The following is an 11,296-nucleotide window of genomic DNA, read 5'->3' as shown; positions in this document are numbered from 1 at the left end:
GAAAGTTGCTATTTCTCAACTATTCTTATTTGTTCAGCTTTTTAGCTCACCTGGCCCAAAGGGCCAAGTGAGCTTTTCTCATCACTTTGCGTCCGGCGTCCGTCGTCGTCCGGCGTTAGCTTTTACAAAAATCTTCTCCTCTGAAACTACTGGGCCAAATTAATCCAAACTTGGCCACAATCATCTTTGGGGTATCTAGTTTAAAAAATGTGTGGCGTGACTTGGTCAACCAACCAAGATGGCCGCCCAGCTAAAAATAGAACATAGGGGTAAAATGCAGTTTTTGGCTTATAACTCAAAAACCAAAGCATTTTGAGGAAATCTGACATGAGGTAAAATGTTTATCAGGTCAACATCTATCTGCCCTGAAATTTTCAGATGAATCGGTCAATTGGTTGTTGGGTTGCTTCCCCTGAATTGGTAATTTTGAGGAAATTTTGCTGTTTTTGGTTATTATCTTGAATATTATTATAGATAGAGATAAACTGTAAACAGCAATAATGTTCAGCAAAGTAAGATCTACAAATAAGACAACATGACCAAAATGGTCAGTTGACCCGTTTAGGAGTTATTGCCCTTTATAGTCAATTTTTAACCATTTTTCGTAAATTAAAGTAATCTTTTACAAAAATCTTCTCCTCTGAAACTACTGGGCCAAATTAATCCAAACTTGGCCACAATCATCTTTGGGGTATCTAGTTTAAAAATGTGTGGCATGACCTGGTCAACCAACTAAGATGGACGCCACAGCTAAAAATAGAACATAGGGGTAAAATGCAGTTTTTGGCTTATAATTCAAACACCAAAGCATTTAGAGCAAATCTGACAGGGTAGTATTGTTCATCAGGTCAACATCTATCTGCCCTGAAACTTTCAGATGAATCAGTCAACCCGTTGTTGGGTTGCTGCCCCTGAATTGGTAATTTTGAGGAAATTTTGCTGTTTTTGGTTATTATCTTGAATATTATTATAGATAGAGATAAACTGTAAACATCAATAATGTTCAGCAAAGTTAGATTTACAAATAAGTCAACATGACCGAAATGGTCAGTTGACCCCTTTAGGAGTTATTGCCCTTTATAGTCAATTTTTAACCATTTTTCATAAATCTAAGTAATCTTTTACAAAATCTCCACTGAAACTATTAGGCCACAATCATCTTTGGGGTATCTAGTTTGAAAAATGTGTCCGATGACCTGGCCATTCAACCAAGATGGCCGCCACGGCTAAAAATAGAACATAGGGGTAAAATGCAGTTTTTGGCTTATAATTATGAAACCAAAGCATTTAGAGCAAATCTGACATGAAGTTAAATTGTTAATCAAGTCAATATTTATCTGCCCTGAATTTTTCAGATAAATTGGACAACTGGTTGTTGGGTTGCTGCCCTCCAATTGGTAATTTTTAAAGAAATTTTGCCGTTTTTGGTTATCTTGAATACTATTATAGATAGCGATAAACTGTAAAAAGCAATAATGTTCAGCAAAGTAAGATCTACAAATAAGTCAACATGACCTAAATGGTCAATTGACCCTTAAGGAGTTATTGCCCTTTATAGTAAATTTTTAACAATTTTCATTAATTTGGTAAATTTATGTAAATTTTTACCAAATATAGTTCTCTGTTACAAATGGGCAAAGTTAATATAGATATAATTGTAAGAAGCAAAATCGTTCAGTAAAGTAAGAACTTCAAACACATCACCATCACCAAAATACAATTTTGTCATGAATCCATTTGTGTCCTTTGTTTGATATGCACATAGACCAAGGTGAGCGACACAGGCTCTAAAGAGCCTCTAGTTTATTTTATTTTCTACATGTCATTGTAAATGATTTTATAATCTGTTTTTTTTAATTCAGAAAATGTCTCTCAGTCAGACCACACTCAATTAGCGTTTTGTCATCTGATTTTTTTTTTAAAGAAAAATTTGATATATCATTGTACATATAATATATGTATATCAAGTCATTTAATTTTTATCTCATACAACAAATTTCAAAAGAAGGTCAGTATATATATATACTTTTTTTTATATAGATAAGACCGTTGGTTTTCTCGTTTGAATGGTTTTACACTAGTAATTTTGGGACCCTTTATAGCTTGTTGTTCGGTGTGAGCCAAGGCTCCGTGTTGAAGGCTGTACATTGATCTATAATGGTTTACTTTTTTTAAATTGTTATTTGGATGGGGAGTTGTCTCATTGGCACTCACACCACATCTTCATATATCTATTTGAAGACATGACCATAATGTCTTTTCTTAAAACTACTAATAATCTAATTTGTATGTACATCCTTGACTTTTCGACTGCAACCACTTTGAACATTTCTTATTTTGATAGAATGTTTAAACCAGCAGTTGCTCATACATTTGCTATACATGTACATGTATGTTCATTATTTTCTGAGCCTCTCTAATATAAAATTTCAATATCCAATAGGTACACTATTGTGGGTTGAAAATCAGATTAAACAAGAGCAATGCATCAACACTCGATGCTACAAATGTATTGCTCTGTCCATTTTAATCAGGTTGTTACATGTAGCTTTCTCAGTCGAATTGTGGTTGTAGTATGGGTTTTGATCATTGTTGAAGGCAGTACTGTGACCTGTAGTAACAAACTTCTACATTGTTCAGTCTCTAGTGGGAAGTTCACTCATTGGCAATAAAATCCATTTTTCTAATTTTTTATAGCATAATACCTTTCTGAACTAGTTCTTGGAGAGAAGATGCTACAATCCCTTTCTTTACACTTCTGTCTTGGTTCCAGATCTTGAAAGGTCTGGCACCAGCCATTCAGAATCCTTATTAAAATAATAGATATTTTCAAATATTAATTAAAACATTTCATTTGATATATATTTAAAATTGTCTAACATGTTCATGATGTTTAATAACCTTTTTACTTAATACATGATTTGTTGAATTGCCATTAATAAATCATCATGTTTACTGTTTACTGGTAGGTTCCTCCTAGTCTAAATAATTATGACGTCTGGCAAGGCTATTTTATTTATTTCTGGGATGCCTTTCTACGACCTTGCCAGACGTCATAATTGTTTGGACTAGGTTCCTCCTATCTGAAGAGCAAAGCTGTAAACATGAATTGTTATTTGGTATAGCTTTCAAGTTTTGCAAGCTTTTCTTTTCTTCTTATGGTATCCAGTTAACCATCAGATTTTAGATGATTACTAACTGCTGCACATGCGTAGGATAATAATAAATAAATATTTACAAAATAATAGTGCCAAAAATAAACAAATACTAACATGACATGTGGTTAAAACTATTTACATAACTACTAGGTTTACTGTTCTATATTGTAGAGAACAGTAGGTGTCAACTGTTCTCTAAAAATATTGAGAGTGGGGGAAAGTACTACCTTTGGAGGTAGTACATTCCATTGTCATGATTGTATCATAGTATACAGAAACTAGAGGCTCTCAAGAGCCTGTGTCACTCACCTTGATCTATGACTTATTTGTAGATCTTACTTTGCTGAACATTATTGCTGTTTACAGTTTATCTCTATCTATTATAATATTCAAGATAATAAGCAAAAACTGCAAAATTTCCTTAAAATTACTAATTCTGGGGCAGCAACCCAACAACAGGTTGTCTGTTTTGTCTGAACATTTCAGGGCAGATAGATCTTGACCTGATAAACAATTTATCCCCTTGTCAGATTTGCTCTGAATGCTTTGGTTTCAGAGATATAAGCCAAAATCTACATTTCGCCCCTATGTACTATTTTTAGCCATGGTGGCCATCTTGGTTGGCTGGCAGAGTCACACCACACATTTTTAAAACTAGATACCCAAATGATGATTTCGGCCAAGTTTGGTTAAAGGAGTAGGGGCATTAAAGCCTAGTTTTGGCCCAAGAAAATAAAATGTTTGATAACCATTTCAAATTGGCACATGTTTAGAAATGCATCAGGTCAGTAAATATAAATGAAAAACAAAGATTTTAATCTGATAACGTCAAAATTACGTCATAATATGTACTGTTTTCACAAAAACGATGAAAAATACAGAATTTATGCAGTTTTCTATCTTTATTTCCTTTGTGGAAACATCCTGCGCAGCCAAGAAACAACAAAATAATTTAACAGAAGCTTTATTATAACTATTGGCATAATCTCACCAAATATAAAGTTGTTTCTTGGGTGCACACATACTTTTTCAATCTAAAATATACATAAAATTTGATGGATAACAAGGAAAATCACGAAAGTTAACATAATATGCAAATTAAGTCATGATTTGTTGCCATGGTAACTTGTTTGATGTCAAATTTGTTTTGTTTTTCTTGATACCTTATACCTTAGTCAAGTTTTCAGTTATTTAAGAATATGTAAGATAACTTTTAAATTTGCGGTAATTTTTGGGCCAAATAAGGGCCTTATTGCCCCAACTCCTTTGGCCCAGTAGTTTCAGAGGAGAAATTTTTTTAAAAGAATACTAAAATTTTAGAAAAATGGTTAAAAATTGACTATAAAGGGCAATAACTCCTTAATGCATGTAATGGGTCAACTGACAATTTTGGTCATGTTGACTTATTTGTAAATCTTACTTTGCTGAACATTATTGCTGTTACAGTTTATCTCTATCTATCCGGTATAATAATATTCAAGATAATAAGCAAAAACTGCAAAATTTCTTAAAAATTACTAAATCAGGGGCAGCAACCCAACAACGGGTTGTCCGATTTGTCTGAAAATTTCAGGGCAGATAGATCTTCACCTGATAAACAATTTTACCCTGTTAGATTTGCTCTAAATGCTTTGGTTTTTGAGTTATAAGCCAAAAACTGCATTTTACCCCTATGTTCTATTTTTAGCCATGGCGGCCATCTTGGTTGGTTGGCCGGGTAACCAAACACATTTTTTAAACAAGATACCCCAATGATGATTGGGGCCAAGTTTGGTTTAATTTGGCCCAGTAGTTTCAGAGGAGAAGATTTTTGTAAAAGTTAACGACGATGACAGACCCTGACGCAAAGTGATGGGAAAAGCTCACTTGACTTGGCCCTTTGGGCCAGGTGAGCTAAAAATGAATATTTGTAACAATCTTGAAATGTAAGTAGGTGTCTGTAAGTTTGTGGATGAAATTTTCTGGTTCTATTGTCTGTTGGTATGAGTAATGTTGATGGTACAGCGACAGTATGGTGAACAATTTTATAAAACATTATAAGTCTAGTTTTAAGTCTGCGTTGTTGTAAGGTAGGCCAACTTAGAGTATTGAACATGTCTGTAACGCTACTGGTGTTGTGATAACGATTAGAGGCATACCTAGCAGCTCGACGTTGAACCATCTCAAGTTTATTGCATTGTTCTGCAGTATGAGGGTTCCAAACGGAACAAGCATATTCTAGTTTTGGTCGGACAAGTGCTAGATACGCCTGAGACTAATGTTTGTGATTGATGTTTTTAAATTTCTTTTTAGAAAGCCTAGGCTTTTATTAGCATTACCAATGAGGTTGTTTGTATGCTGGGTCCATTTTAAGTCTGATTGCAGTGTTATTCCAAGATATTTAGCGGAGGAAACATATTCTAGAGTATGGCTGTGAAGGATGTAGTTGTGTTTGATGGTATTTTTCTTGTTTGAGGCAGTGAGAACTGTACATTTGTCAGGATGGAAAGCCATCAGCCAGTCCTCTTCCCACTTTGCAGCAGCATCAAGACCTTCCTGAAGGCTATCACAAACTTTTTTAGATTTGATGCTTTTGTATATGATACTGTCGTCTGCAAACAGTCCGAGTTTACTGGATTCAAATATTCTGGTAGGTCATTGTAGGTCGTTAATATATACCAGAAATAGAACTGGACCCAGAACTGTTCCCTGTGGGACACCAGAAGTAACAGGAGCAACGTCTGATGACTCTCTATCTAGGACAACTGTTTGTGTGCGGTTTGATAAAAAGGCAGAGATCCAGTTAAGTCTTTCATTTTGTATACCATAGAAATGTAGTTTATATAAGAGTCTTTGATGTGGGACTTTGTCAAAGGCTTTGGCAAAGTCCATAATTACAAGGTCTGTTTGGGTGTTATTGTCTGAATTTGAAGCTAGTTCTTGTATGAAAGATAGAATTTGTGTTTCACATGATCTAGAGTGTCAGAAGCCGTGCTGGAGGTCGTATAATAGGTTGTTTTTTTCTAAGTGATTAATTAAATGTTTTGTTATGACATGTTCCATTTGTTTGCAACTGATACAAGTGAGAGAGATTGGTCTATAGTTAACTGCGTTGTATTTTTCACCTTTTTTGTATGCTGGTGCAACATTTGCATGTTTCCAGTTGGATGGTATACAGCCAGTTGTAAGTGATTTCTGGAAAATAATGGTGAGGAATGGTGCCGTAATGTTTTAAAGTTGTTTTAGTACTCTGCCGCTGATGTTGTCTGGGCTAGTGGCTTTGTGCGGATTGATGTTGTGTAAAAGTTTTTGTATGCCAGGTGCGGTAATTGTGAGTGATGGTATGACTAGATGGGGACTTGGCCCTTTATCAGGCATATTATTTGCTGTTTCGGTGGTAAAGAATGATTGGAACTGCTCATTTAAAATGTTGGCTTTTTGTTTTGTATCAATTATTATTCATGTTTTTAATTATATATAAGGGAGCTACCATTTGATTTTTATGGGGGGGCTAGGATGAAAAATTTTGTCCTGCATTTTTTTTTTAGTTGTAATCTTTGTCCTGCCTTTTTATTTTTCACTCTATTCGGTCCTGCCTTTTTTTTATTAGTTTATCCTGACTTTTTTACCTAAATAAATTGTCATCCTGCCTTTTTTTTTTGCAAAGTGTCTCATCCTGCCTTTTTTTTTACTCAAAACTCCTGTCCTGCCTATTTTTTTCAAATTTCATCCTAGCTCCCCCCCCCCCCCCCCCATAAAAATCAAATGGTAGCTCCCTAATTGGCCCTCGTTTTCTAGGGGAGCAACTTCACTATTGTCAGTTCTGATTGATTTAATATAAGAAAAGAGTTTTTTTTGGTTTTGATTGGTTGCTGTAACTCACATGTAGGTCTGGGTCATTTGTTGGAAGGTCAAGGATTATTTTTTCTATGTATGTACAATAGGCACGTCTCTGTTCTTGTTGGACTTATTCAGTTTTTAATATTTTACTATATGCTTTTTGTAGTTTTTCATGTTAGAGTACAATTTATTCTTTTTATTTATCATTCTTCTAAGTTTGTTGTGCACCCAGGCATGCCAGGGAAGTGGATGTTTATATGTTAACATTTTATGTGGGATGTTTGTATCTATTGATTTTGTGATGTTGTTTTCAAATATATCCCACATTTCATTAATAGTACTGTTGTTGTTATTATTCAAACAGTAAGCTCTTCTAGGTTTCTTTTGTAGGTCTGCTTCTATATTTTCCCAGTTTGCTTTGTCATATTTTAGTATTTTTCGGGGATGTTGTCCAACTTTTCGAAGCCAAGTGTCTGTTTCTATGTAGACGATGTCATGGTCACTTAGTCCTAGTGACGGGAGTGTGTTTACTTTGTTTCAAGACAGTTGTTGGATTGTTTACTAGGATTATGTCTAATATTCTTTTTTTTCTAGTCATGCTAGTTGGCGTATTAACTATTTGTTGAAGGTTAAAATTTTCTAGTAGTTCTAAAAGTTTATTGTGATGTTCAGCATCCGGTTTACCTGGTATTACCTGAGGTATAGACCAGTCAATATGACCTAAGTTAAAGTCACCACCAATCATGATATTAGTATTTGATGATTGGTTAATTTAACAAAGTGATAGTTCTAGTTGTTGTAAAGATGTTCTTTTATCTGATGGTGGTCTGTAATATGCACCTATTTTAAATAAGTTCTTACTATATATAGCTACCAGTCATTTTTATTTGAGACCAAACTATTTCACAGTCAGTTTTAAGTTCACTTACTTCTGTGCTTATAAGTTCTTTATTAATGGCAATAAGTACACCTCCATGACTTTGGTTATTTTTATTTTGAGGTCTGTCTGATCTATAGACATTAAATAGTTCTGATGGAAAGAATTCATATGATATATTTTTGTCTAGCCATGTTTCAGTGCCTATATGATTATGTCAGGTTTAGATGAATCAATTAACTGATTGAGATCTTCTTTTTTATTTCACATCGATTGAAAGTTAATGTTAAGTATCCTGATCATGCTGATAGGTTTATGATTTTTAGTAGTGGCTTTTTGTTATGTTTTGACTTTTGGTTTTGATCTAGTCTTAGTCATTGACGACGAAGATGCCTGAGGAGCACCAAGGCTGTTATTGAGTGATGTATCACTCATACTCCAGTTACTACTAGAATTTAATGATATGCTTGATTAGTTTTTGAATAAGCTAGTGGAGAAATTGGCATTCCACAATTTGTATATTCCCAGCTAATATTACTAGCATTCATACACTTGTACATTGTAGATGTGAGAAGGAATACTCTGACAGTTAATGTGAAACCAAGTATCGCAGCTGACGCAGCATAGTGCCTTTTGATTCCAGGTTACTGCTTTTAGAAGTCAATTGGAACCAGGAAGTACACGGAAACCTTGTTTTTAACAAATATCTGGAATTTATTTACTGGTAGTTGCTATCAATACACCTTATCGCTAACAATGGCTAATCCTGGCTGACCTCGCCGCTTGAACTTTTGACGTAGATATTTTGTATTATGACATCAATATTTTACGGAACCTGTGTTATATCCAGTAATGGCGGACAAATAGCAATAAGGTGTATTGCATTTTTCACAAATATAAGATACACAGGCACTCGTCTCAGAAAATAAATCCTATATACCTTTATATAACACAAGGTACTTACATGTAACTCGCAATTTAGAAAAATGTCAGGCGGGGACGAAATTCCGTTATATGCCGATTTCTCGGCTGTCAACCCCACTAAAACTTGTTTTTTTCGTGGGGTTGACAGCCATTAAATTGATTTAACTTCACAATGGTGTATAACATGCCTACTTTTGTTGTCAGATTCATCCATAGGCTTTTTAGCAATCCTACCCAAGGATGCCAATCTTAATTATTTCGTCTACCGACGATGGATTGGCAATGTGTCACATCTTTTATATATCTCACTTTCCGATTGGTCAATTTTATGGGAATGTCTAATTGATTCTCAGAGTTATCTGATCTTGTTTCATTTCATACGTAAAGTCAAGAGAGTCTGAATGACATTGACGTCATGGGAAAATTTGTAACTTATTAGACATACCACAAATAATACATGTTAGATTTTTTTCACGGTATCTTATACAATTTTACTAACTGGATGATAAGTTCAATTCATACGAAAACTAACAGTTTTTTCTGAAACAATTTTTATAATTGATCATTTACTGCGAGACGTTTATAGCCAATTTTGTGTAGGTTGACGAACTAATTACGATTGACATACTTGATCATACTTGGGTATGATTGCTACGGATGATTCCGACAACAAAAGTATGCGTGTTATACACCATTATGAAGGTAAATCAATTTGGATTTACGAAATAACAAGTTTTAGTGGGGTTGACAGCCGAGAAATCGGCATATAACAGAATTTCGTCACCGCCTGATATTTTTCTAAATCGCGATTTAAGTACCTTGTGTTATATAAAGGTATATACAGATATAGGAAAAAAAATTCTGAGACGAGTGCCTGTGATCACAGGGGCTTGTTTAGTGGGTCAGACGAGGTTTTACTGTCAATGGGGATCGCTATCCTATATTTTGGGTCAGACCCCACTAAACAAGCCCCTGTGCTGTGATCAGGTGATTATCATAAGATAAGTAAACTGTCTAACAGGTGTATATTGCTATCTTACGTTATCAAAGTGTATGGATGGAAGTAGCATATTTGATATAGAATTATTATGGGTAAAGCTGTATTTATTTACCTGTATAAATAATAAAGAAACAACTTGAAGACTCGAATTTCAATTCTTGCAAACAATACCAAAGAAATCAAAGCGGAAATAAAACAATCTGTGTTAAAATTTGACCGTACCGGAAAAGTCGCGGAAAGTCAGCCGGAATTCAACTCCGCGTCCTAAAAAATAAAAAAGTTATTAGCACTTTTATTTGGTCCTGTCATTCTCGCTTTCGGGTCGATCCGGCCCCACGTCGATCCGGCCCAAGTCGATCCGTCCCACGTCGATCCGGCCCAAAAAAAAAAATTATTTCTAAGGAATAAAAATAAATATATATTAATTGTAATTCATAAATGTTTATTACAATGTTAAAGGTGTACGGTAAAAAAAGTAAAAAAGGCCTTTGAAAAATATTTTCTTTAGATGAGTATAAAACAACTTGGTTGATTATGTCTTTATTACAAGTTTTCAAGATTATTGGGTATAATTATATTAAAACGTATATATAAAAGAATTCAGACATCAACATTAATCAGCAGTAATTAGCATTTTCTTTCAATTGACTGTGATCCTAACAAGTCTTTCATCTTGTGTAACATATAATAACAAATAGTTACATACATGAACGGTACAAGCCGATCCCCAAGCTGATACATATAAACTTTGTTTTTCTTTTTAAGTTCTTAAAATTTCTAAAATTGAGAAATGTTGTTTGATTTGCTGGATCCTTTCTATAAAAGAGTGCTGGTATTATATTTTAGAGAGTGAAAACGTGTATTCAATGTCATTGTTTTGTTGTTTTCTTGCAATAAAGAATAATGGATACTCATATGACTTTTTTTTTTTATCTACACTATTCAAAATATTGTAAAAATGACTGATAAGAAAAATATATTGACTATATCTGATGTTACAAAAAAAAAGTGTTATAGAATAGAATATTTTTTATATGTTATATAGAAGCCTATGATGTAACCTGGAAAAAAAATACAAATAATTATTATAATATACACCAACCAGAAGATCAAACTATAAAGACCTTGTTGAAAAACAGATTACGTAACTTTAATTAATCAGCATTGGATTGAATTAAGTGATTACGAATGGCATTACCTTAGTTCACAATCATCAGACAATTTTTGAATAAACAAACCAATTATAGACTAATGATTTGATTAAATAAGTCATTATTATGCGTTAAATTTTAACGGTTCCATTGAACTGTAAATATTTATTTAGCTATTTTGTGTGTGAACTGAATAAAATAAAAATCGCCATGACATTCAAAGTAAAAGTTATCATGGAAAATAACTTCATAATTTAAAAATGTAGAAACTGCGATACAAACAGACACAATAACACTAATTTGCGTATACTTTACTGACTGACCTGTTGTCATCCATCATCGATCAGACACTTTTTTCAAATTCCAT

At 33.8% G+C, this 11,296-nt stretch overlaps 1 long non-coding RNA gene across 1 annotated transcript; it reads right to left on the bottom strand.

The window, feature by feature from the left end:
- Positions 1-2,702: 2,702 nt before the first annotated feature.
- On the bottom strand, positions 2,703-9,967 carry LOC139500608 (uncharacterized). Its single transcript, XR_011658317.1, has 2 exons — positions 9,891-9,967; positions 2,703-2,807 (listed from the first exon to the last, which is right to left on the bottom strand). It is a non-coding gene; the product is annotated as an uncharacterized lncRNA (long non-coding RNA).
- Between the last annotated feature and the right edge of the window lie 1,329 nt (positions 9,968-11,296).

Source organism: Mytilus edulis, chromosome 13 (genome assembly GCF_963676685.1).
Source record: "Mytilus edulis chromosome 13, xbMytEdul2.2, whole genome shotgun sequence".
In the NCBI taxonomy this organism is placed as follows: domain Eukaryota; kingdom Metazoa; phylum Mollusca; class Bivalvia; order Mytilida; family Mytilidae; genus Mytilus; species Mytilus edulis.
Note: the sequence above shows the minus strand (reverse complement) of the source record. Positions and strands in the feature narration are given on the sequence as shown.